General features: G+C 40.8%; 1 protein-coding gene across 1 annotated transcript in view; it reads right to left on the bottom strand.

Annotated features, from left to right (window-relative positions):
• The window catches only part of GREM2 (gremlin 2, DAN family BMP antagonist), a 44,662-nt gene that overhangs the window by 5,148 nt on the left and 17,062 nt on the right, over positions 1-22,452 (bottom strand). The gene's annotated exons all lie outside the window — the stretch shown is intronic.

Raw genomic sequence — 22,452 nt, 5'->3', positions numbered from 1 at the left:
TAGCATTATTCCTTTCCCTCCTTTGTTGCCAGTTCTAGAAACATACAAACAATGAGTCAGAACTTCATCTGAATCAAAACTCATTTGATTAATCTACAAGCAAAATATTGGAAAATAAGAGTGGCCCATTGGTTTGGATTCAGAGCATCCCATTCATTATATATAAAAGTTGGAGAGTAAGCTCAGTCCTGGCTGCTTGGCATTTGAACTTGTTTACTGCTTGGTTTTACGAATCCAAAGCCCAGAATTATGTAAGGTAAAGGTAAAGGTTCCCCTTGACAATTTTTGTCCAGTCGTGTTCGACTCTAGGGGGCGGTGCTCATCCCCATCTCCAAGCTGTAGAGCCAGCATTTGTCCGTAGACAGTTTCCATGGTCACGTGGCCAGCGCAACTAGACACGGAACACCGTTACCTTCCCACCATGTGGCACCTATTTATCTACTCGCATTTACATGTCACACGAAGAGTCGGACACGACTTAATGACTAAAGAACAACAACAAATTTACATGCTTTTGAACTTCTAGGTTGGCAGGAGCTGAGCACAGGAGCTCATTCCGTCGCATGGATTCAATCTTACGACTGCTGGTCTTCTGACCTTGCAGCACAGAGGCTTCTGCGACCTGTCTGCCCTGACTTCCATCCATCCCAATTTCAGAGTAAAAGAGAGAAAGAGTTATTACACAGACCTATCTTCTAAGGTAATACTCTGTTTCTGAGCCATCCTACATAATTGTGTTATCCATTTATTGCAAGCGATCTGGGGACAGCATAGAAACAGACTGTGAGTATGAAAAGCAAGGAGGGACAAGAGGGCCTTCTTAAATGAACAGTGCAAAGAAATAGAGGAAAATAATACAAAAGGGAAAAACCAGAAATCTGTTCAAGAAACCTGGAAATATTAAAGGAACATTTTGTGCAAAGATGAACATGATAAAGGACAAAAATGGTAGGGACCTAACAGAAGCAGAAGACATCAAGAAGAGGTGGCAAGAATACACAGAGGAATTATACCAGAAAGATCTGGATGTCCCAGACTACCCAGATAATGTGGTTGCTGACCTTGAGCCAAACATCCTGGAGAGTGAAGTCAAGTGGGCCTTAGAAAGCCTGGCTAACAACAAGGCCAGTGGAGGTGATGGCATTCCAGTGGAACTATTTAAAATCTTAAAAGATGATGTTGTTAAGGTGCTACACTCAATACGCCAGCAAATTGGGAAAACTCAACAGTGGCCAGAGGATTGAAAATGATCATTCTACATCCCAATCCTAAAGAAGGGCAATGCCAAAGGATGCCCCGCTCAAAATCCTACAAGCTAGGCTTCAGCAGTATGTGGACCGAGAACTCCCAGAAGTACAAGCTGGATTTCGAAGGAGCAGAGGAACTAGAGACCAAATTGCTAACATGCACTGGGTTATGGAGAAAGCCAGAGAGTTCCAGAAAAACATCTACTTCTGTTTCATTGAATATGCAAAAGCCTTTGACTGTATGGATCACAACAAACTATGGCAAGTTCTTAAAGAAATGGGAGTGTCCGACCACCTTATCTATCTCCTGAGAAATCTATACAAGGGACAGGAAGCAATAGTTAGAACTAGATATGGAACAACGGATTGGATCAAAATTAGGAAAGGACTATGACAGGGCTATATATGGTCTCCCTTCTTATTTAATTTATATGCTGAATATATCATGCGAAAGGCTGGACTCAAAGAATCCCAAAATGGAATTAAGATTGCTGGAAGAAGTATCAACAACCCCAGATACGCAGATGATACTACTCTAATGGCAGAAAGTGAGGAGGAATTAAAGAATCTCTTAATGAGGGTGAAATAGGAGAGTGCAAAAAATGGTCTGAAGCTCAACATAAAAAAACTAAGATCATGGCTACTGGTCCCGTCAACTCCTGGCAAACAGAAGAGGAAGATATGGAGACAGTGACAGATTTTACTTTCTTGCGCTCCATGATCACTGCAGATGGTAACAGCAGCCACGAAATTAAAAGACGCCTGCTTCTTGGCAGGAAAGCAATGACAAACCTAGACAGCATCTTAAAAGCAGGGACATCACCTTGCCGACAAAGGTCCACATAGTCAAAGCTATGGTTTTTCCAGGAGCGATGTATGGAAGTGAGAGCTGGACCATAAAGAAAGCAGACCGCCGAAGAATTGATGCTTTTGAATTGTGGTGCTGGAGGAGACTCTTGAGCGTCCCCTGGACTGCAAGGAGAACAAACCTATCAATTCTGAAGGAAATCAACCCTGAGTGCTCACTGGAGAGACAGTTCCTGAAGCTGAAGCTCCAATACTTTTGCCATCTCATGAGAAGAAAAGACTCCCTGGAAAAGACCCTGATGTTGGGAAAGTGTGAAGGCAAGAGGAGAAGCGGACGACAGAGGACGAGATGGTTGGACAATGTCACCAAAGCTACCGACATGAATTTGACCAAACTCCGGGAGGCAGTGGAAGACAGGAGGACCTGGTGTACTTTGGTCCATGGGGTCATGAAGAGTTTGACATGACTTAATGACTAAATAACAACAATGAAAAATCATGATAGCCAGTTGAAAAAGCTGACACATTTGGCACCTTCAAGGAGAAAGCCAGGGTAAAAAATATTTTTAACAAACAAACAACTAAGAAATAAATAAATAATAGCTCAAGAGCTCAGTATTAACAGGAAAAATGCATATATTGTGAGCTGATATAGCTAAGTGGGTGGTAGCATGCGGTTGTGACACCAGAAGCCAGTAGTTTGAAACTGAACTGTGCCTTTTGAGAGAGGGACCAGAATAGATCACCCAGTGTGTTTGTGGCTCATGTGGCTCTGTGCCTTGCTATCTATGCCTGCTTGAACAAACTACACAGTCCCAGAGTGCTACTGGGAGAAGGGACTGGTAAAATATTTCAAAGCATTTTTTGCCTAGAAAACTCCAGGAGGACTGCCATAAATGAGAATTGCATCTTATTTATCATACATACATACATACATACATACATACATACATACATACATACATACATACATACATACATACATACATACATACATACATACATACATACATACATACATACATACATACATACATACATACATACATACATACATACATACATACATACATTGGCCATAATGAAAAACTCAGTGAACTGGAGATAATTAGTGGGATATGGTAAATGGTCAGGGATGGCAGGAGTTGTATTCCAACATCTGGAGAATCATAGGTTTGCAATTCATCCTACAGTAGTGGATCTAAGTAGCAATTATTTTTTATCAGAGATTTTGAAAACTCACACAAATAAATCCTAGCTTAATATTCCATCCAATAGCTCTCACACTCTAGGTAGAAGCTATTTTTATAAGCTGCTACAATTTTAAGCCGGAATTATGGAACCATGGTAAGGTCAACACCATTCTTTTGGCAGGGGGCAGAGTGATGGTGAAGGGAGGAAGCAAGCTTTTAATAACCTAATACAATAGGCTTTGAATGTCTATAGTGAGCCTAATAGCATTGCTCCTGCTGTAAGACAAACAAGCTTGGATCCTTTGATGATCTCCTTTGTTTTAATGAAGAATTAAAGGCCTCATCCTGCCAAGGCAAGGGACTGTTGTCACCTTTTTAAAACTGTGTAAGAGTTTACTAAGGTGCATGGTTGAACATCAGCACAATGAATGAGGTTTCTATCACAGGAAGGATAATGAAAGGGAGGAAGAGTTATATTTCAATCCAGATCTCTTCTCCTAAAAAGACATGTGCCTCTTGCTGCAAGTCATGATCTTGGCCAGGCAAACACACATGGCTGTTGATCTTTTCAGTGGTTCAAAAAAGAAGTGTTAAAAATCTCTAGCAACAGATAGCCTTAAACCTTAATTACATTTCTGTCAGGACCTTGTCCAAGGCATACTGCCGCATCTACCTTCCATTTTATCCTCATAACACCCTGAAGGGTAGGTTAGATGGAGTAAACAAAGTAGCAAGCAAAGGCAGAGTAAAGAGTAGGACCAATAAAAGGTGTTTATAGGTCAGATCTGTAAGGGATTTTGTCTTATCACATTCAGTTGCCATGGCCTACGGAGACCAAAGAATCGTGCTGGGCAACTTCTAGCCTTCCAGATGCTGTTGGATACCTGCCACTATGCTGGCTAATGCTGATGGAAGCTGTGACACAGGAATACCAGGTACCGTATGCCACCAGTGTCCAGCACTGCCCAAAAGCCTTTTGTACTTGCCTCCTTTTGCTGGGGCTCAGAGAATCCCTCTCCGAGATGCTCAAAGCACCTCTTGTGTGGCTCAATCTCAATGCTTGTGCACCCATCTTATGGAAGGAGTCCTGATCCTGACTAGCCCAGAGCCATACTGAACCTACTGCAATTGCAGCACTATTTCCAGGTCTCTAACAATCCAGTCTACCCGGCTGGGTCCTCATCTAGCTCAGCCTAGAACCAGAATTCTAGCCACTAAACAGTATTTTGTCTCTTCATCAGGAGCTGAAATACTTCTCTGACATTTTAATATCTGCAGAGCAGGGTAAGGGCTGGCAGACAGCAGTCGTAGCTTTGGCTGCTACAGCATTGCAATTACTAGATAAACCATGTCTGGCAAATGTCTCCTGGCTACACAGTTATTAAATGCGCAGGACTGCACGTCAGTACGACATTGGGCTTTCCTTCAAGGCCAAACCTTGGCAGCCCTAGATTGCAGGCCAGCTCTTCCAGGATCCACGTGCTCTGAAGTGTCAGGCCTTGAAATAGTCACTTTACACACAATGTTCAGCCAACACAATAACATTTTAAAGATTGCGATTTGAAGATTAAAAGGGTCTCTTTGTTTTACAAACCCTCTCTTGCTCCACAGAACACCACAGTCTTGCAATGTCCCTTGCTTTAAAAAAATCACAGTTTGCTATTCTGAGTGTGACTGGGATTCTTCCAGTAACAAAAGTCCTTCTGAGGAATGTTGCCTCATCATTTGCTTTGTTGATCCCAGGTATTAGGCAAAGTGCTGAAGACAATCAAAGTTCTGCTCCATAGACCAGGACAGGAAAAGTGCAGCCCTCCCAATGCCACTTCATTGCACTTCCCATAAAGCTAAACCTCAAAGAAATCAACCCATTTTTTTTATCTTCCACAGGGAGAAGAAATCACATTCAACATTCTTCTGTGTCCAAAATACAATTAAAAAGTGAAACAAGAACTGAATTGCAGAGTATAAAAACATTAACATTTAACATCTAGGAATCTGTATTTTTCTGCAGCACTCCTTTTCAAATGCAACCTGCAAGTCTTGATGGAAAATGTTGATAGATAAAATCCATAAATTTTTTTGCATGAAACTCTCCCTTCAGCAGCTAACTAAATTTTTAAAATGATCTCCGACTCTGCTTCTGATCTTATGTTTCTCAAATGTCCATGAATCAGATCTGTGCCCAAGACATTTGTTCCTTACACAAAGGGGCTCCCACCCCACCGAGATGTGACCCATGGCACAAGTTGACCCATCTGATTCTGCTCTTGGAGTTTGCAACTTGCACCCCACTCCTTAAAACAAGTAGGTTTATGTCTTTGGTCCATCTCATCGAGTTCAGACATGGGTGGAATGTGACTCATTATACCAATGCTGCCAGGACCCAAGATCTCATTACTGTAGAGCTTTTGCTTTCTGTTGGCTTACTGCCAGAAAAGCATATTAATTTAAATATTTTATTACCAATCTAGAAGCCTAAGCTGCCCATATCTTGGATCCCTCTTATACTTCCCAGCTCCTAAAGCCAAGGGATCTATCCGGCTTGTGTGCACGCATATGCTATAAGTGGGGGAACACAGAGCACTTTCTTAATGTTCACACACAGAGAAAGACAAAGGGAGGCATTAGCAGGTGAAAACGTTCTGGCAGCTGTACATCTGTGTGATAACTCAGAGGTTAGCCACAGGCAGGTCCTCTGAAACTGCTTTGAAAAGGAAAGCCTTCAGGAGATGAGTAGTAGCATGGCCAAATCAGATCAACAGGAAGGTTGTCAAACAGATGTGCATGGCACTCTTTTGATATAATTGTGCTTCTCAGATTCAGAGCTGATATCCATTTGGAATAGATACAGAAATTGCAAAAAGTTTCCTTCATTAGTTCCCATGGAAACCACGCTTTCCAGAAAGGAAAGAGATGTGAACCAAGGACAAAAACAAAAATACACAAGATAAACAATATGTAGTGATACATGGCTCTATAAAGTTTTTTTATTGGCACTTGTTTGGAAAGACTGGCCAAGTGAGCAGCAATAAAAATTTTTATATCATAATGAGAGCACTTTTCTCCAGTTTTGCAAAGGGAAAAGGAAAAAACTAAGGAAGAAAAACTGGATATTAGTGACCACACTTGTTTGTCATGTTGGAACTGCCTTTCTTATGGTGCCCATAAGATGTGTTAGACTGCAACTCCCATCATCTAACGCCACCACAGCCAGCCTAGCATACCTGGAGGGATCCAGCTGGAGAAATATACTTTGGAAAATGTTGTCATAAATCTCCCTCCGTCCAATTAGAACAGGAAGAGCCCTTAGCAAGTCTGCTTTCTCAGACATCTCGTCTGTACCATGCTTACAATTAGGTATTTCCGCTGGTCATCAGATGCTCATTTTGGACTGGAGTAACGGCTGAAAAAAACTCTGATCTACCAATGTCATTGGCAATTTTTTAAGAAATGGAAAACAAGATGGGAAAAACGTCCTCCAAGGAGAAACATGCAAGGCTTGTGAAAAACTATGAAACATCCCATGTTCCCTCTAAAGATCGGAGCTTAAAGTATCTGAAATGAATGTCACAAGATCTGATCAACATGTTTTCTACCCTTGTATCTAATATGTATGAATTTTGATGCAGAAAAACATCTACTTCTGCTTCATTGGCTATGCAAAAGCCTTTGATTGTGTGGACCACAACAAACTATGGCAAGTTCTTAAAAAAATTGGAGTGCCTGACCACCTTATCTATCTCTTGAGAAGTCTCCTGTGGGACGGGAAGCTGCAGTTAGTACTAGATATGGAACAGCTGATTGGATGAAAATTGGGAAAGGACTATGACAAGGCTGTATATGGTCTCCCTGCTTATTTAACTTATATGAAGAATACATCATGAGAAAGCCTGGACTGGATGAATCTCAAGCCGGAATTAAGATTGCTGGAAGAAATATCAACAACCTCAGATATGCAGATGATACCACTCTGATGGCAGAAAGTGAGGAGGAATTAAAGAACCTCTTAATGAGGGTGAAATAAGAGAGTGCAAAAAAAATGGTCTGAAGCTCAACATCAAAAAAATACTAAGATCATGGCCACTATTCTGGTCACCTCCTGGCTTTGCCAGGAGGGGAAGATATGGAGACAGTGACAGATTTTATTTTCTTGGGCTCCATGATCACTGCAGATGGTAACAGCAGCCACAAAATTAAAAGACGCCTGCTTCTTGGAAGGAAAGCGATGACAAACCTAGACAGCATCTTAAAAGCAGGGACATCACCTTACCAACAAAGGTCCGCATAGTCAAAACTCTGGTTTTTCCGGTAGCAATGTATGGAAGTAAGAGCTGGACCATAAAGAAGGCTGGATACCAAAGAATTGATGCTTTTGAATTGTGATGCTGGAGGAGACTCTTGAGCATCCCCTGAACTACAAAGAGAACATACCTATCCATTCTGAAGGAAATCAACCCTCAGTGCTCACTGGAGGGACAGACCCTGAAGCTGAGGCTCCAATACTTTGGCCATCTCATGAGAAGAGAAGACTCCCTGGAAAAGAGCCTGATGTTGGGAAAGTGTGAAGGCAAGAGGAGAAGGGGATGACAGAGGATGAGATGGTTGGACAGTGTCATAGAAGCTACCAGCATAAATTTGACTAAACTCTGGGAGGCAGTGGAAGACAGGAGGGCCTGGCGTACTTTGGTCAATGGGGTCATGAAGAGCTGGACATGACTTAATGACTAAACAACAACAACAATAAATAAATTTTGAGAAGCTGCTGGAGTCAGCTGGGTTGTAGGGAATGAGAATGATCAGCATGAAAAGGAGAAGCTAGGGGTAATATGAAAAGAAAAATTGTTTGCCCTACTTGTACCCCCTGACGTGTACAGGAGGGTGTTCACAAGATGAGTATAGGTGGTGAATTGGATCTGTCGGTATCTGAGTGTGAAGGAGGCTTGATGAAGTACATCAATGAATCCACACTAGTGTGTACACATAAGATGTGCTTGAGGACATACAAAGATAAAGTGTGCACAAAAATTCAGTAGCACATGCGTGTGCTTGAAGATATGTCTATGCGCTTTCATGCATTTATGTGTGTATATCTGTGTTGGCAGGAATGTGTAAAGAACAATGTGTGTGCCTGTGCTTGCATACACACAAGTGCACACACATGTATTAGAAAATGTGTGTGTGTGCATGCGTGCACAGATATGCCTGGATGGGAGAGCTTGACAGATGCAGGAGAATAAAGCTGCACAATTATTCGCTTCTACCTCCCCCCTCATCTATTTATCAGTTTCTTGTCTTTACAATTCCTCTCCAGACTGAAGGAGGTAGGCTTCAAGTTCAGAGCATATGGTGTTGTTGCTGTGGGAGAAATACATTCCTGATTAAATATTAGGAAAACGAATTATTAACTCAGAAACCAGACAGTCTATTGACTTGAACTTTGAGAAGCAACAAAATTATTTTGCTAGAAAAGAACTGGTTTCCCAGCTCAAACTTTATTAAATAAAAGATCTCTCACTTGGCAGAGAGAGCTCCTTATTATGTGGGAAGAGAATAATGCAATTTCCTTACATTTGCTATGATCAGGTCTTAGGGACTTTAAGTGATTATAATGCTCTAAAATGTTTTATTAATACATGTTGCAGTTAGACAGGGGAAATGGTTCCATATCCTTAAACAATGGATTAATCAAACAATCTGATTTTCCCTGATGCACAGTGACTTTTTCGGTGGCAACTAAAACAATATCTGAAGGATTCTGGGAAACGTGAAGATTCACCCATCTGAAGGATCCCCTTTAAATCTAGCAACACAGAAAAGCTGACCAGAAGCTTAAAGCATGAATGAAATGTGTCTGTTGAAGGCAGCAGTTACATATTAGAACCTTCATATATACAAATAAGACCATACTCCAAACATTTGGTGCTGGTTGAATCCACTGATTGATGGACTGCTGGAATCAGAGAGGATTAGGTGCAATGGAGCTTTGCAGTCAACGAAGTTATTACTGTTTGTACAATTAACTAAAAATTATTCTAACTTGACTGCCATACTGTATGAGTTTTTGTGATGCAGAGGTAATACACGTGATTAAACAGGAACAGTTTCAAATGAACATGATCACAGTGCCAACTTATATTTTTCCACTTGTCGTTTATGAGTTAATATGGTCATGGATCACAAGCTGATCAAAAGAAATTACAAGACTTGCCTATGCCATCAGTCATGGAACAGTGCAGGAGGAGTGGTAGCATCTCAACACTTCTTTAACAGCTCTCAAACCTACACTGATTTTTTTTTACACTGAAAACCGACAATGATTAAATTTTGCCACCTAAAACCAGATTTAGGCTGAATATCAGGAAAAAAGTCTCAACTGTTAGAGCGGTATGACAATGGAACCAATTATCTCAGGATCATATTCTAAGATTCTATGTTTATACAATGAAAAGGATTACAATTGCTATGGATCACTTATTAATGGAATGAGACATGTCGTTACTTAACTTCCTTGTACTTATGAAATACACATTCAATGCACTGGATTCTTCTCAGTGCTGAGGCATTGAATGCCAGCCCTCTTTCAGGGCAGTGAGAATACTTATCTCAGGTTATAATCATGGTAGGGATACCAAGGAATCTCGGGCAGAGTTATCCATCATACCTCAGGCAACCATAAAGTTGCACTTGACAAGCAGTGAGGAATGTGTCCAAGTATTGCTGGATGACAACTCCCATCATCCTTGACCGCTGGCATGCTAGTTGGGTTTGTTTGTTTGTTCATGGACAAACATGGATTGCTGCCTTGTCATGGCGAGGGGGCTTGAGTAACTCAGAAAAGCTATGGGCTATGCCGTGCAGGGCCACCCAAGACGGACAGGTCATAGTGGAGAGTTCTGACTAAACGCAATCCACCTGGGGTAGGAACCGGCAATTCCACTCCAGTATCTTTGCCAAGAATGCCCCATGATCAGAAACGCTAGTTGGGTACCTCACTTTTAATCTAGACAAACAGCTTTGGGTGTGCTTTTTGGATCCTCAGAGACCCAACAGGATTATTTTTACTTAAGACATGTGGTGGTTGGAAGGGAAGAAGCACTCATCTAGGCTTATTAGTGGTACAGTAGGTGACAGAATGGAAGATGAGCACTCTTTTATATATCACTTCCTGTTTATACATCATTATATCCAGCTTAATGAGATACACAGCTTAAAGATTATAACAGCCAATACTTTCTATTGCACTGCAGTCTTGACCATTAACCAACAGTGTTTTCTTCATTACATTCTTGTTCCAATTTATCTTAACTTTACCATGTTATTGCCTAGTAATGGCACTGCCTGAAATAGATAGATAGATAGATAGATAGATAGATAGATAGATAGATAGATAGATAGATAGATAGATAGATAGATAGATAGATAGATAGATAGATAGATAGATAGATAGATAGATGACAGACAGACAGACAGACAGATTCCTTTCACCCTTTCTGTACTGTAGATAACCTTGGAAGTCTTCAATGTAACACTATTTATTTTATTTATTGATTGATTGATTCAATTTATATGCCGCCCACACTACCCAGAGGTCTCTGGGCGGCTTACAATAATTAAAATTCAATACAGTAAAAGATAAAATAATTAAAATACAATTAAGATACCATTAAAATTGCCATCAGACCCACAGCTAATATTATTTCAATTAAAAGCCTTCTGGAGCAGGAAGGTTTTGACCTGGCGCCGAAATGTCATCAGCGTCGGCGCCAGACGAATCTCAGTCGGGAGGGCATTCCATAGTCTGGGGGCAGCTGCCGAAAAGGCCCTTTGTCTACAAGCCCTCCCTCTTACCTCCTTAAGGGACGGCTCTTTCAAAAGGGCCCCCTGGCTAGCTCTTAACTGCCGGGTAGGTTCATATGGAAGGAGGCGGTCCTTCAGGTATCCAGGGCCCAAGCCTATGTCACATTAGAACTATCTACATTAGAACTCAGAATCTGAAACAAATTTCCAGTCATGGTTTAAGGTCCTGGCTTGTTCCAACTCTGGCAATCACACTTTTCCGGTCTGGATGTAACAAGAAACTACTGTTAATTTACAATTTAATGTCTCCTAGCGGAGCGTGGAGAAAAGGGTCAGTGTGAGAACAAAATATTTCAACAAAATATTAATGAATCATTCAAAGGTTCTGTTTGGAACGAACTGCTTTTGTTGACTTAAGGGAATAAGGCCCCATATACAATCAGTTCAGCTTATACCTTTAGTTCTCCACCTCAGTCTCAAAAAACAAAAGTGTATGTACAGATCACTCTTTTGCCCTTGCATTGCAATGTGATTTTTTTCTCTCTCTCTCTCATCCAGCAAGCTGCTGTACCAGGCAAATTATTTAAGCAACACAGAGCTGACCCTAATCTTTCTTTGGTGCAACGCAAACCCCTGTACAAATGAAGAATTCAGTGACTGTACCATAGGGCAGTAATTACAGCTAATCTATTAGGAGTCGGTTTTGGTTGGAAGAAGAAGCCTGTGTTAGAATAATTGGCCTTAAATAAAATGATTGACTTAATAGTGTAATGCTACACATGTTTACTGAGATGTAAGCTTCACTTAGTTAAATGGGAATTATTCTCACTTCAGGCTTGATAGAACTACAGCTTGTACAGCTTGTGCCTTGATTTGTGAATGCTTCAAGAGCAATCTGGGGGAAATTGCAATAATTTCAAGAGACACACTGTAGTAATTAATGGGAGATTTCAATTATTCTGATATCTGTTGGCGGACAAATTCTGCCAAATATGGCCCTTCCAAGAAATTCTTGGATTGTATGACTGATAATTTTCTCCTGCAAAAAGTGAGGAAAGTACAGGAGTAGTTATCCTTGACTTGATTCTAACCAATAAAGATGACTTGCTGGAAGAAGTCACAGTAAGGGAAACTCTGGGGGAAAGTGACCAAGAATTCTATTTGAATTCTTAATTTGAAGAGAAACAAAAGCAGAGTGCTGCCCCACATGTACACTGGACTTTGGGAAAGTTGAGTTTAATAAACTCAGAAGAATGATAAGTCCATGGCAAGAGATCCTAACAGGAAAAGTGATCCTATGGTGGGGGGTTCCTAAAAAGAAAAGACTAAAGGCACAACTACAAACAACTGCAACAAGAAAAAAAGTGGAAGACAGGAAAGAAGACCAATATGGCTTCACACAAAGTTCAAAGAGGACCTGTACATTTAAAATAAAAACACATATAGGAAGTAGAAGGAAGGCCAGGAAAAGACAAATAGCAAAGAATTGCAGGGATAGCGTTAGGAAGGCTAAAGCTGAGAATGAGCTGAGGTTAGCAAGATATGGTAAAAGCAACAAAAACGTATTTTTCAGTTACATGTGCAGCAAAAGACAGAAAAAAAAAGTGGTTCAGCTACTTATCTTCTAAAAGACAAAAAAGGAGGAACCTGGGAACAACAGATTGGTCAGTCTGACATCAACCCCAGGGAAAACTCTGGAGCAGATTATAAAGTGGTCACTTTGCATGCACCTTGAAAACAATGCAGTTATAACTAGAAGCCAACACTGATTTGTCAAGAAGAAATCCTGCCAAAATAATCTTATTTCACTTTTTGATCAGGTAGATGGTAGAATGTGGTAGACATACTATATTTTGACTTTAGCAAGGCCTTTGACAAAGTGCCCAATGATATTGTAATTAGCCAGCTAGCTAGGCTTGAGCTGGATAAAACAACTGTCAAGTGGATGCACAGTTGGCTCTTTCTCAAACTGGGAGGAGGTAACAAGTGGGGTACCGCAGGGCTTAGTCCTGGACCCAGTGTTCTTCAACATTTTTAGTAATGACCTGGATCAAGGGTGCAGGGAATGCTTGTCAAATTTGCAGATGACACAAAATTGGGTTAAATGCCTAACTGGGATGGAAACAGCAGAATGAAATTCAACAGGGGGAAGTGTGAAGTTCTACACCAGCAGGGGCTGGGGGGTGGGAGTCAAACATACCATTACAAGATGACAATACCTAGCTTAGTAATATTGCAAGAAAGAATGGTCTTCAAAGTGTTGTAGACCACAAGCTGAATATGAACCAACAGTGCAATGTGGTTGTAAAAAAAGCAAATGACATTTTAGGCTGCATGAACAGTAGTATAGTCTCCAAATCCCATGAAGCCTTAGAGGTCTGTGATCTGAGGAAAAACTTTATGTGGACAAAACATGGCCTGCCCAGAGAAGATCTGTCTCCCCTAGTCTTCCTTCCTAAGCAGTATATCACATTTGTGAGCTATGTATTTCATAGATCTTCTTATATTTTGTTTCTACTTGACATCATCTTGGTCTCATTTGGTGTGATACTCAGAAACTCAAGCTCAACTTAATTTATGCAACTTGCCAGATTTGGTGTAGGAGAATGTGCTGCACAGAATTCTTTATGAAGCAGAATGGAATGACACCAATCGTGATCATTGTGTGAAGTAAGGCTTCTTAGAAACGTAAAATATTTGTGGTTAAAAAAATTTAGTACTCCTACTATATGTGAATGAATACTAGCTACCTGGGCAATTTAACTGAAACTAATAGGAAAACAGATTGTGTCAAGAACTGGCCAGAGCTGAATGATTAACACAGGGGCCCACTCTATATAAAGAAGCTAGTTCAGCACTGGCAGTGGGATAACATTACAGCACCATAAAGAAAATACAAGAAAGGTGATGTGGGGAAGACTGCAAAAGTAAAAAAAAAAAGTGTGTGGGTGGTGTGCTGGAAAGTAAATGAACTTGAGAGGGAACATAACCCTTATGTATCTGCCTATAGAAAATCTAACCCTTAAGACCTGGCTTCCTAAGTACTGAGTGACTGATTCCCAGAATGCTCAAATAGTCAGTGTGAGCTGTGGTGGCCAATGAGATTCCAGCCACCCAACAATGAAATTCAGGTAACCTTGCCCTCTCCACTCCACATTATGCAAGGTGTAAACGAGGCTCTAGATAAGCAGGGACCTTTATTTACTTCCAGTAGCTTGTGCAGCCTATTGGAATTGTAGTAACTTTGCTGCAATACATTGAAGCAAGATCAAGAACGTTAATGGTCAATTGAACCTAAATCAACTGAAAAATCTCAGTAATCATTGTGCAAACTAGACTGAGCCTTTTTTTGGGACATGTTTCATGTCCTACGAAAGCAACAAGGGTCAACATCAAGGAGCACAACAAGAGACGAGAACCTTATGAAGTCCTGGCTAAAAGTACTACTCATTAGCAGCTAAAGCAAGTTAAATCAAACAGAACACACTGTTGTGCTTTTAATGATACGATGGACTGGATGTAAGAGGGTCAAGTGATACCATTTCAATCACCTGTTCACTTCAGTTTAAAGCAAAGTAGATTTTTTTTAATGATACCACCTTCTTAATGGATGTAATAGCACTCCATTAGCTATTGGCTGGTAAATGATGAGGTTTTAATAGCCTCATATAACTGGCCTTTCACAGCCCTTATCATGAATCCTGGAAGAACTGCTAAGGCAGAGTTCAGTTGAGGGAACTTATGGAAACAAGCCTATAGGAAGTCTGAAAATTCGAGTAAGCTTGCACAACATATTAACAAAGATCTGCCAGAATGCAGGAAAATAAAACCTGACTCAGTGGATTAGATTTTCAGCAATGCCAGTAATGACAGTTTTGTTTTGTTTTCACTAGACATTTCCAACTATCTATTCTGCCCCATGCAATTGTGACACTGAAAGGCCTAAAGGCAGCACTCAAAAGAGGAATATGGTGAAGGAAGCACTTCATGACTTGGTTTTTCTGACATATCTCTAATATATAAAAAGCCCATCAAAAGAGAGGCAGTATCTCAGATATGGCAACTGGAAAAAGAACATGGACAACATAAAATCAAAGGGTTCAAGCGGCGCTGTAAATGTACAGATAACATCATATACTGTATCACGATTCGGTGGGGACTAGGCTCATGATAGCAACTGGTTGAAAAATGTGGGTGATTAAAAGCTATCTTTCTTGAAATTGAGCATACAAAATACATAATAGCACAATATCACTGTGGTTTAGGAACATATGGTTGTCTAGATTTGCAAAAATAACAGTGAATCAAATCATTCTGGGGAATCCTTGTTTCCAGACCACCAAACCACACACTTAGAATAGTTCTCTCTCTCTCTCTCTCTCTCTCTCTCTCTCTCTCTCTCTCTCTCTCTCTCTCTCTCTCTCTCTCTCTCTCTCTCACACACACACACACACACACACACACACACACACACACACACACACACAGAGAGAGAGAGAGAGAGAGAGAGAGAGAGAGAGAGAGAGAGAGAGAGAGAATTCCATGCTAATACACCCACTTGATCTGTACAGACTATGTTGGGCCTCCTTGCTCCTCTGGTCTTTAAAAAGACAGGAAAGTAGACCATAGTTAAAAGTAATGACCATATTCTAGGATATAACAATTAGACATGGGAGCTTCATATTCCTCTCCCAGGGGAGATGATTATAAAGCCCACCAACACAGGTATCCTGGCAGTCCTTTCCCACCTCCCAAAATCACTTACCAGGCTCTTTGGTGCATGCACACCCGGTGGCAGAGACATCACGTCAATCACAGACAGCACCCCGCTGGTGCTGCCCCACCTTTCCCCACAGCTGACCACTCCAGTCAGAAGGTGAGAAAACGAGCATCTCTGCTTAGCTGCTGAGTGGTCAGCTGAGGGGAAAGGCAGGGCAGTGCCAGGAGGACTATGTCTGCAATTGATGTGATGTCCCTGCCATTGGGTGCGCACACCAGTAAAAGGATCACACTGGTTCTGGGAGGAAGGGAAGAACCACCTGGACAACTGTGCTGGCAGGCATCATATTCATCTCCCCTGAAAGATGAATACAAAGCTCCCCTGTCTAATAACAATCATTAGATTTGAATGTGGAACTTGAGAAATCATTTTCAACCAAAATCGTGCATCCAGATTATTTCTGGAGATGTAACCCTCCTTCCCCCATTACAACACCTCCACTGGCTGCCAGTCCATTTCCAAGAACTATTCAAAGTGTTGGTTCTAACCTATAAGGCTCTAAATAACTTGGGCCCAAGCTGTCTCAGGGACCTCATCTCCCTTTACGAGACTGCTTGAGTGTTAAGGTCCTCAGGAAAGGCCTTTCTCTTGAACTAGTGAAGGTGGTGGGAACACGAGAAAAGGCTTTCTCCATTGCTGCACCCACACTTTGGAACTCCCTCCCATGGATGCCCAGCTGGCCCCATTTTTGCTGTCCTCCTCCAAGCAGGGGATGACCTTCCTATTCAGGCAGGATGATTTGTATTTTTTAATACCTGTTTTTTTGCTAATATTTTTATTTTAATGTTTACTTATTCTTTTTTAATATTTGTACAATGTACTTTTTAATCCTGTAAATACTGTCTTTTAAAAAAAATGATGTAAGCTGCCTTGGATCCCTTTTTGGAGAAAAGCACGGTAAAAATATTTTAAATAAATAAACCATTATTTAAGCAAGGATGAATAAGGGACGTGGTGGCGCTGTGGGCTAAACCGCAGAAGCCTGTGCTGCAGGGTCAGAAGACCAGCAGTCGTAAGTTCGAATCCACGTGACGGAATGAGCACCCGTCGCCTGTCCCAGCTCCCGCCAACCTAGCGGTTCGAAAGCATACAAATGCGAGTAGATAAATAGGTACCATCTCGGTGGGAAGGTAAACAGCGTTCCGTGTCTAAATCACACTGGCCATGTGACCACGGAAAGATTGTCTTCGGACAAAACGCTGGCTCTATGGCTTGAAGAGCGGGATGAGAGCCGCCCCCTAGAGTCGGACACGACTGGACAAAAATTGTCAAGGGGAACCTTTACCTTTACCTTAAGCAAGGATGGGGGGTATACTGTCAGATTGCAAATCCCCTCATTGCTCACCATGGGCTCTGCATTTGAGATTGATGTGAGTCACAGTTCTTGCAACATATGAAGGGCCACAAATTCCTTAATCTAGAACTCTCATGTCCTTTTTTTCCAGTTTAGAGCTGAATCCAATCTAGATAACTCCCTACCACCACCTACCTGAAAGCTTGCTTTCCAAGTCCCTTCCACTTACTTTGATGCTACAGTTAATTTCTTTTAGCCCTTACTATTGACAGTACTTTGACAAGCAAGGTACCATGACTCATGAGAAGCCTATCTTTCTCAGTCAGACACTGAACACAAGGATTGGGGAGAGAACTGTTGCCACCAGAGCTATAGCAGTAGTAAAAGCAGCTGCAAGGTAGCAGCTGGACAGAAAGCTACCTGAAGGCTTATGAAAGATGGATTATAAAGCAAATCAATACTATAACCCATCTGAAGGCAGACCCATTGTGGCCTGATTTAAATCAAGTTGACTTGAAATGAGACAAGCTGTTTCCCAGTTTCTTAAAAAGAAACAGCAGGTCAATTGCAAGCCAATCCAAGAAGAACAGGGGAGGGAGACTCAACTCTCACTAGAGGGACCTGAGGGACTGATTCCGGAGAAACATCAGGCAAAGCTGCTGCTGATTGATTGATTGATTGATTGATTGATTGATAATAGAGAGAAGGAGGCACACACAAAAATATAAATGTAGTTAGTGAATTGGGTTGAAGAGATTCGTGCCAATGCATCATCTAGAAAATAGGCAAAAACCCTCCAGAAACAAATTAAGATGTATTATTTCTAGATATCAGCAAATTAAATAATTTCCAGAGTGGAAAAGAAAGTGTTCATGTCTCTTTGTTTTTGAATTGCAGAGAATAAATGCCCCATAATGGACAAAATGAGCCCTAGCTATAATTAGAATGTAGAGAGAATCAGGTCAGAGTAGATTCTACTTTCACAGACATGTTATTTTCCTGTTTTCAGGGATTTGGGATTAGCCTTCAGAAATTGAATACTTCTAGAGTGGAAGGAGAGAAGAAACTACTGCTCCTTATTTTATTATTTTTAAATCATTTATAACTCATTTTAAAGCTACATACCAAAGCAACTAACTAAAATTAAAATAAAGCCATCATAATAATACATCAAATATCTCAAATACATAATATACACAGCAGAAAATAGAACATCCAGAGGATGTCTTATATGAGTCCTAAGGCTCAGTAAGAGCAGTGAAGTCAAGAAATATTAGCACCAATCTTGCATCAATTGCACTGGTTACCACATAATGTCTCAAGTCAAATTAAAGTTGTGATATTAATCAGTAAAGCTTTAATCAGACCAGCTTAGATTTAAATCAATGCAATTGATGTAAGATTGGTGCTAATATTTCCTGGCTTCACTGCTCTTACTGATATTGTATCAGCCACAGGTGATATGATACCTTGCTTCAAATGTTTGATAGGCTGTCACACAGACGATGGAGCAAACTAGATTTCTGTGGCTCCAGACCAACAGATTAAAATGGTACAAAATGAGATTTGAGCTAAACATTTGGAATAACTTGATTGATATCATTTTGTACTGACTGGAGTTTCTGGAGTGCCTTTAAAGACAGACCCCAGTAGATAACAGTTTGCTTGTTCAAATATATATATATGCCGCCAGCATGGTATAATGGTTGCAATTTTAAATTAGCACTAGAGAGAGAGGTTCAAACTCCATTCATCCATAAAGCTCACCTTGGGCTACTCATCAACTCTTAGCTTAACCTACCTCACAGGGTTATTACTGTAGGATAACTGGAGGTGGGAAGGAGAGCAGTACATGGAGAAATGGTCGGATATAAATCTAACAGATGGATTGTGACCTAACGAAAACTGATAAAAGGCACTTCTAGCCACATGTGTCACTTAAGTGTGACACCTGAGCATCCAGACAATGGTATATTCAGAAGCACAACAAAAGTATGTTTGATCCATTAAGGAAGTGGTTCCCAACCTGGGATATGCATACCCAAGGGGAATGAATCAGCACACTTAGGGATAAACGGAAAAAATTAAATAATGGCATGAAAAGGCACATATATCAACATGCTTCTTCCCACATGTGCACAAAAGAGAGTGAACCCGTTGGTGGTCAAGGAATGCAGAGTAAATCATGGGCACATTTACTAGTTTGTCTCCCATAGGAACTCATATACTGGAAGATGTGCTTGTTTTTGTTTCCTTTGCAGACCCTGTCCCTTCGCCTCAACCTGTTTGCTATTAGGAGCAAATAGGGCCCAACTCAGAGCTGCTGAAGGGAGGAAGGAAAGGAGCAGTGTGACTGAATGCCATGGGCTTGGCTCTGATCCTTTCTGGCTTCATAAGACCTGAAAGAGGGCAGATGAAAAGGTGAGGGTGGACAATGGGGTAATAAGAGGCCTTCATGTGGTTCTGGTCAAGGGAGGCCTGGAAGCCAATCCTTCTCAATGCTTCCCCGCAGTTCCTCTGCTGGTTCTGTGCATCCTTCAGGTCAGGGCAAGTTGGAGAGTAAATGGGGTCCAGGAGAGGTAAAATAAATAAATAATTAAAAAAACAACAACCCTGTCCTGCCCTGGCAGATAAAGCAAATGCCATTCCATCCTTTTATGATTGATTAAGAAAAAGAAGCAAGCTTTTTCACCCTGGGTTGTTGTTAAGTCTGCAAGTGTCACTGTTGTTGCTGTTAAACCCACATATTGTTTATTGGTTTCTCCTGTAGCCTGCATGGTTCATCTTGGAAGGGAAAACATGGTTTTGAGGAGCCACCATGCATGTTGGTTAATATGAAAGGTACACTTTATGGAAATGAGTTTCCAAGGGCACACAAGTGAAAGAAGGTTGAGAAACACTGCTTTAAGAGAATGCCACTCTGCACAGAATATGTTATAATCCCTTTCCAAACCAATAATGCTGTAAACACCACTCTCTATCTATGCACCACTTGTGCTGACAGCCAATTCTGAACATATTCTGTCTTCAAAAAACAGTGCTATAAGAATGCCCTACATATGCTTCATTAAATCATTCACATTTCTTTGATTAAGTTATCTGTGCAAGCAGTTTTTACTAAGCTAGGTAAATATATGTGAAACCTGGTTTCAGCTAATAGACACCTTTTAAAATAAATCAAATATGCTGATAGGGAAAGGTGACCTACAATAAGAAGGAAAGTTTTGGTGATTATTAGGACGCCAGGTGTTTTATGAGATCAGATGAGGGTTGGAGAGAAGCAGGAATTTGACCAAAGAATTGTACAACTGATGCAGGAATTTTCCAAATTCCTGTATCAGTTGTACAATTCTTTGGTCAAATTCCTGCTTCTTTCCAACCCTCATCTGATCTCGTAAAACACCTCCCGTCCTAATTATCAAAATGGTGGCAGCCATTTTAATTTCCCCAAATTAAAAAAAAAGCACCTCAGAGGATGCCTTTCTGAAGAAACACAAAATGATAGCAACTCCAACTCTCATCACCTTGAAAAGACATTTCCCCTCAAACCTGCAAATAGCCAACAAAACAAAAAACCTAACTAAGTTTGAGTAGAGTGAAACAGCTGGATAGCTCAGTGAGATGGGGCACCAGAGCCAGGAGTTCAATTCCCTATTGTGACGTGTAGGAGGAACCAACCTGTGTGGCCTTAGACAAGCTACAGAGTCCTGAAACAGCCCCAGAAGAAGGGAATTATAAGAATCTGAGTAGTTTATACCTAGGAAGCCCTGGCAAAAGCTGCAGTAAGTCAGAATTGACTTGACAGCAAGTTACTGTTGTTATTTCCCTTGTTTAAACAGAAAAGATGACATTGCTATATAGAAATACCCACTTTCTTTCCATTAATATCAAGATAATATTATCTGTGGAATCAGTTCCTAGAAAACATACTGATGATAGGAATGTGCATTGGCTTTGAGGAAAGTGTCCAAACAAGATCCAGTAGGGATATTTTTATGCTACCAGAGAAGGTCAAGAAACTCCTGATTGTGCTTGCATTTATTTGCACACCTCTGCAAATTGCTTAATTTTTCTCCAGCATTTCTAGGTTTAAGAATGCTAAAATTGGAACAAAAATAATTGACACTAGTTGTTATAGCAAAAGAAAGTTCAAAAGCAACTGATTGACAACTGAAAACCCAATGAAAGTCAAAATCTCTCCTGAAAACTCATATCAACCACACTGGACTCTATTTCCCATAATCTAACAAAGCCTCTTTGCATGGCAAAGAAAAGGTACATTGCTTATCAGGCTGTCTGTGCTCTAGAACAGTGGTTCTTAACCTTTGTTACTCGGATGTTTTTGAACTGCAACTCCCAGAAACCCCAGCCAGCACAGTTGGTGGTGAAGGCTTCTGGGAGTTGCAGTCCAAAAATCCTGAGTAACCCAAGGTTAAGAACCAGTGCTCTAGAATTTTCTTGCTTTTCATTTTTTTAACTAATAGGAATAGGATAGGGAATACAGAAAGTAAAAAGGGAGTGGGGGAGATGGAATTTTTTTTTAACTATTTGGTTACCCTCCAGCTAATTTCCTTCTGCCTTGGACAGTCATTCAGCACACCTAAAAAAGTATCCATTTCTGTCACTTCCCATATTTTCTCAGTACGCTCCTCTTGTTTCTGTGTCTCTTTTTTCTTCCAATTTTTGGAAGAGAAGGATGAATCCAGAACAGTAAACCAATTTTTAACATAACATTGTCTGACTGTAGTAGCTAAATAGCTCACTGGATAATTCTTTATCCCATCTATGTTATCTGGCATCACACTCAATAAAAGCAGTTCTGGAGCTAATACAGTTTCATTTAACTGTTGTTTAACATCTGATAACTTCTCTTTCTTCCATCTGGCTGACACGCTCATTTACCTGCTGAAATCCTGTTATTATTAACTTTTGCATGTTAACCTGCCATTCTTTATCTGATTTTTGTGCCCCGATTCCCAAATTTTGAGTTTATCAACAAACCAAACCCACTATCATAAACCTCCCCTAGGTACTTCCTCCTATCGTTACACAGTTATTATAGTATATAAAGCAACTTTTAGCCCAACAATTTAAATTAGAAACGGAGCAATATTATCAGAGTCCCACACAGTCCAGCCAAAAAGAATTCAGACTAAACAGCAGACACAGGGGGTCAGTCTCTCCAGTAGATATCTTTATAATTCGTCAAACTCCAATCCTGGTTTTCCTAGCTCCTCACTGTAGACGGTTGTGTCTTCTCGCTGATGGTTCACAGTCCATTTCCTTGCTTCCAAAAGCTTATTCCTCCTTCTCCAGAAACCCAGCAAGCTTCTT

The sequence above is a fragment of the Pogona vitticeps genome, chromosome 1 (genome assembly GCF_051106095.1).
Source record: "Pogona vitticeps strain Pit_001003342236 chromosome 1, PviZW2.1, whole genome shotgun sequence".
Classification (NCBI taxonomy): Eukaryota; Metazoa; Chordata; class Lepidosauria; order Squamata; family Agamidae; genus Pogona; species Pogona vitticeps.
The sequence above is the reverse complement of the archived record's forward strand: the minus strand, read 5'-3'. Positions and strand labels throughout refer to the sequence as shown.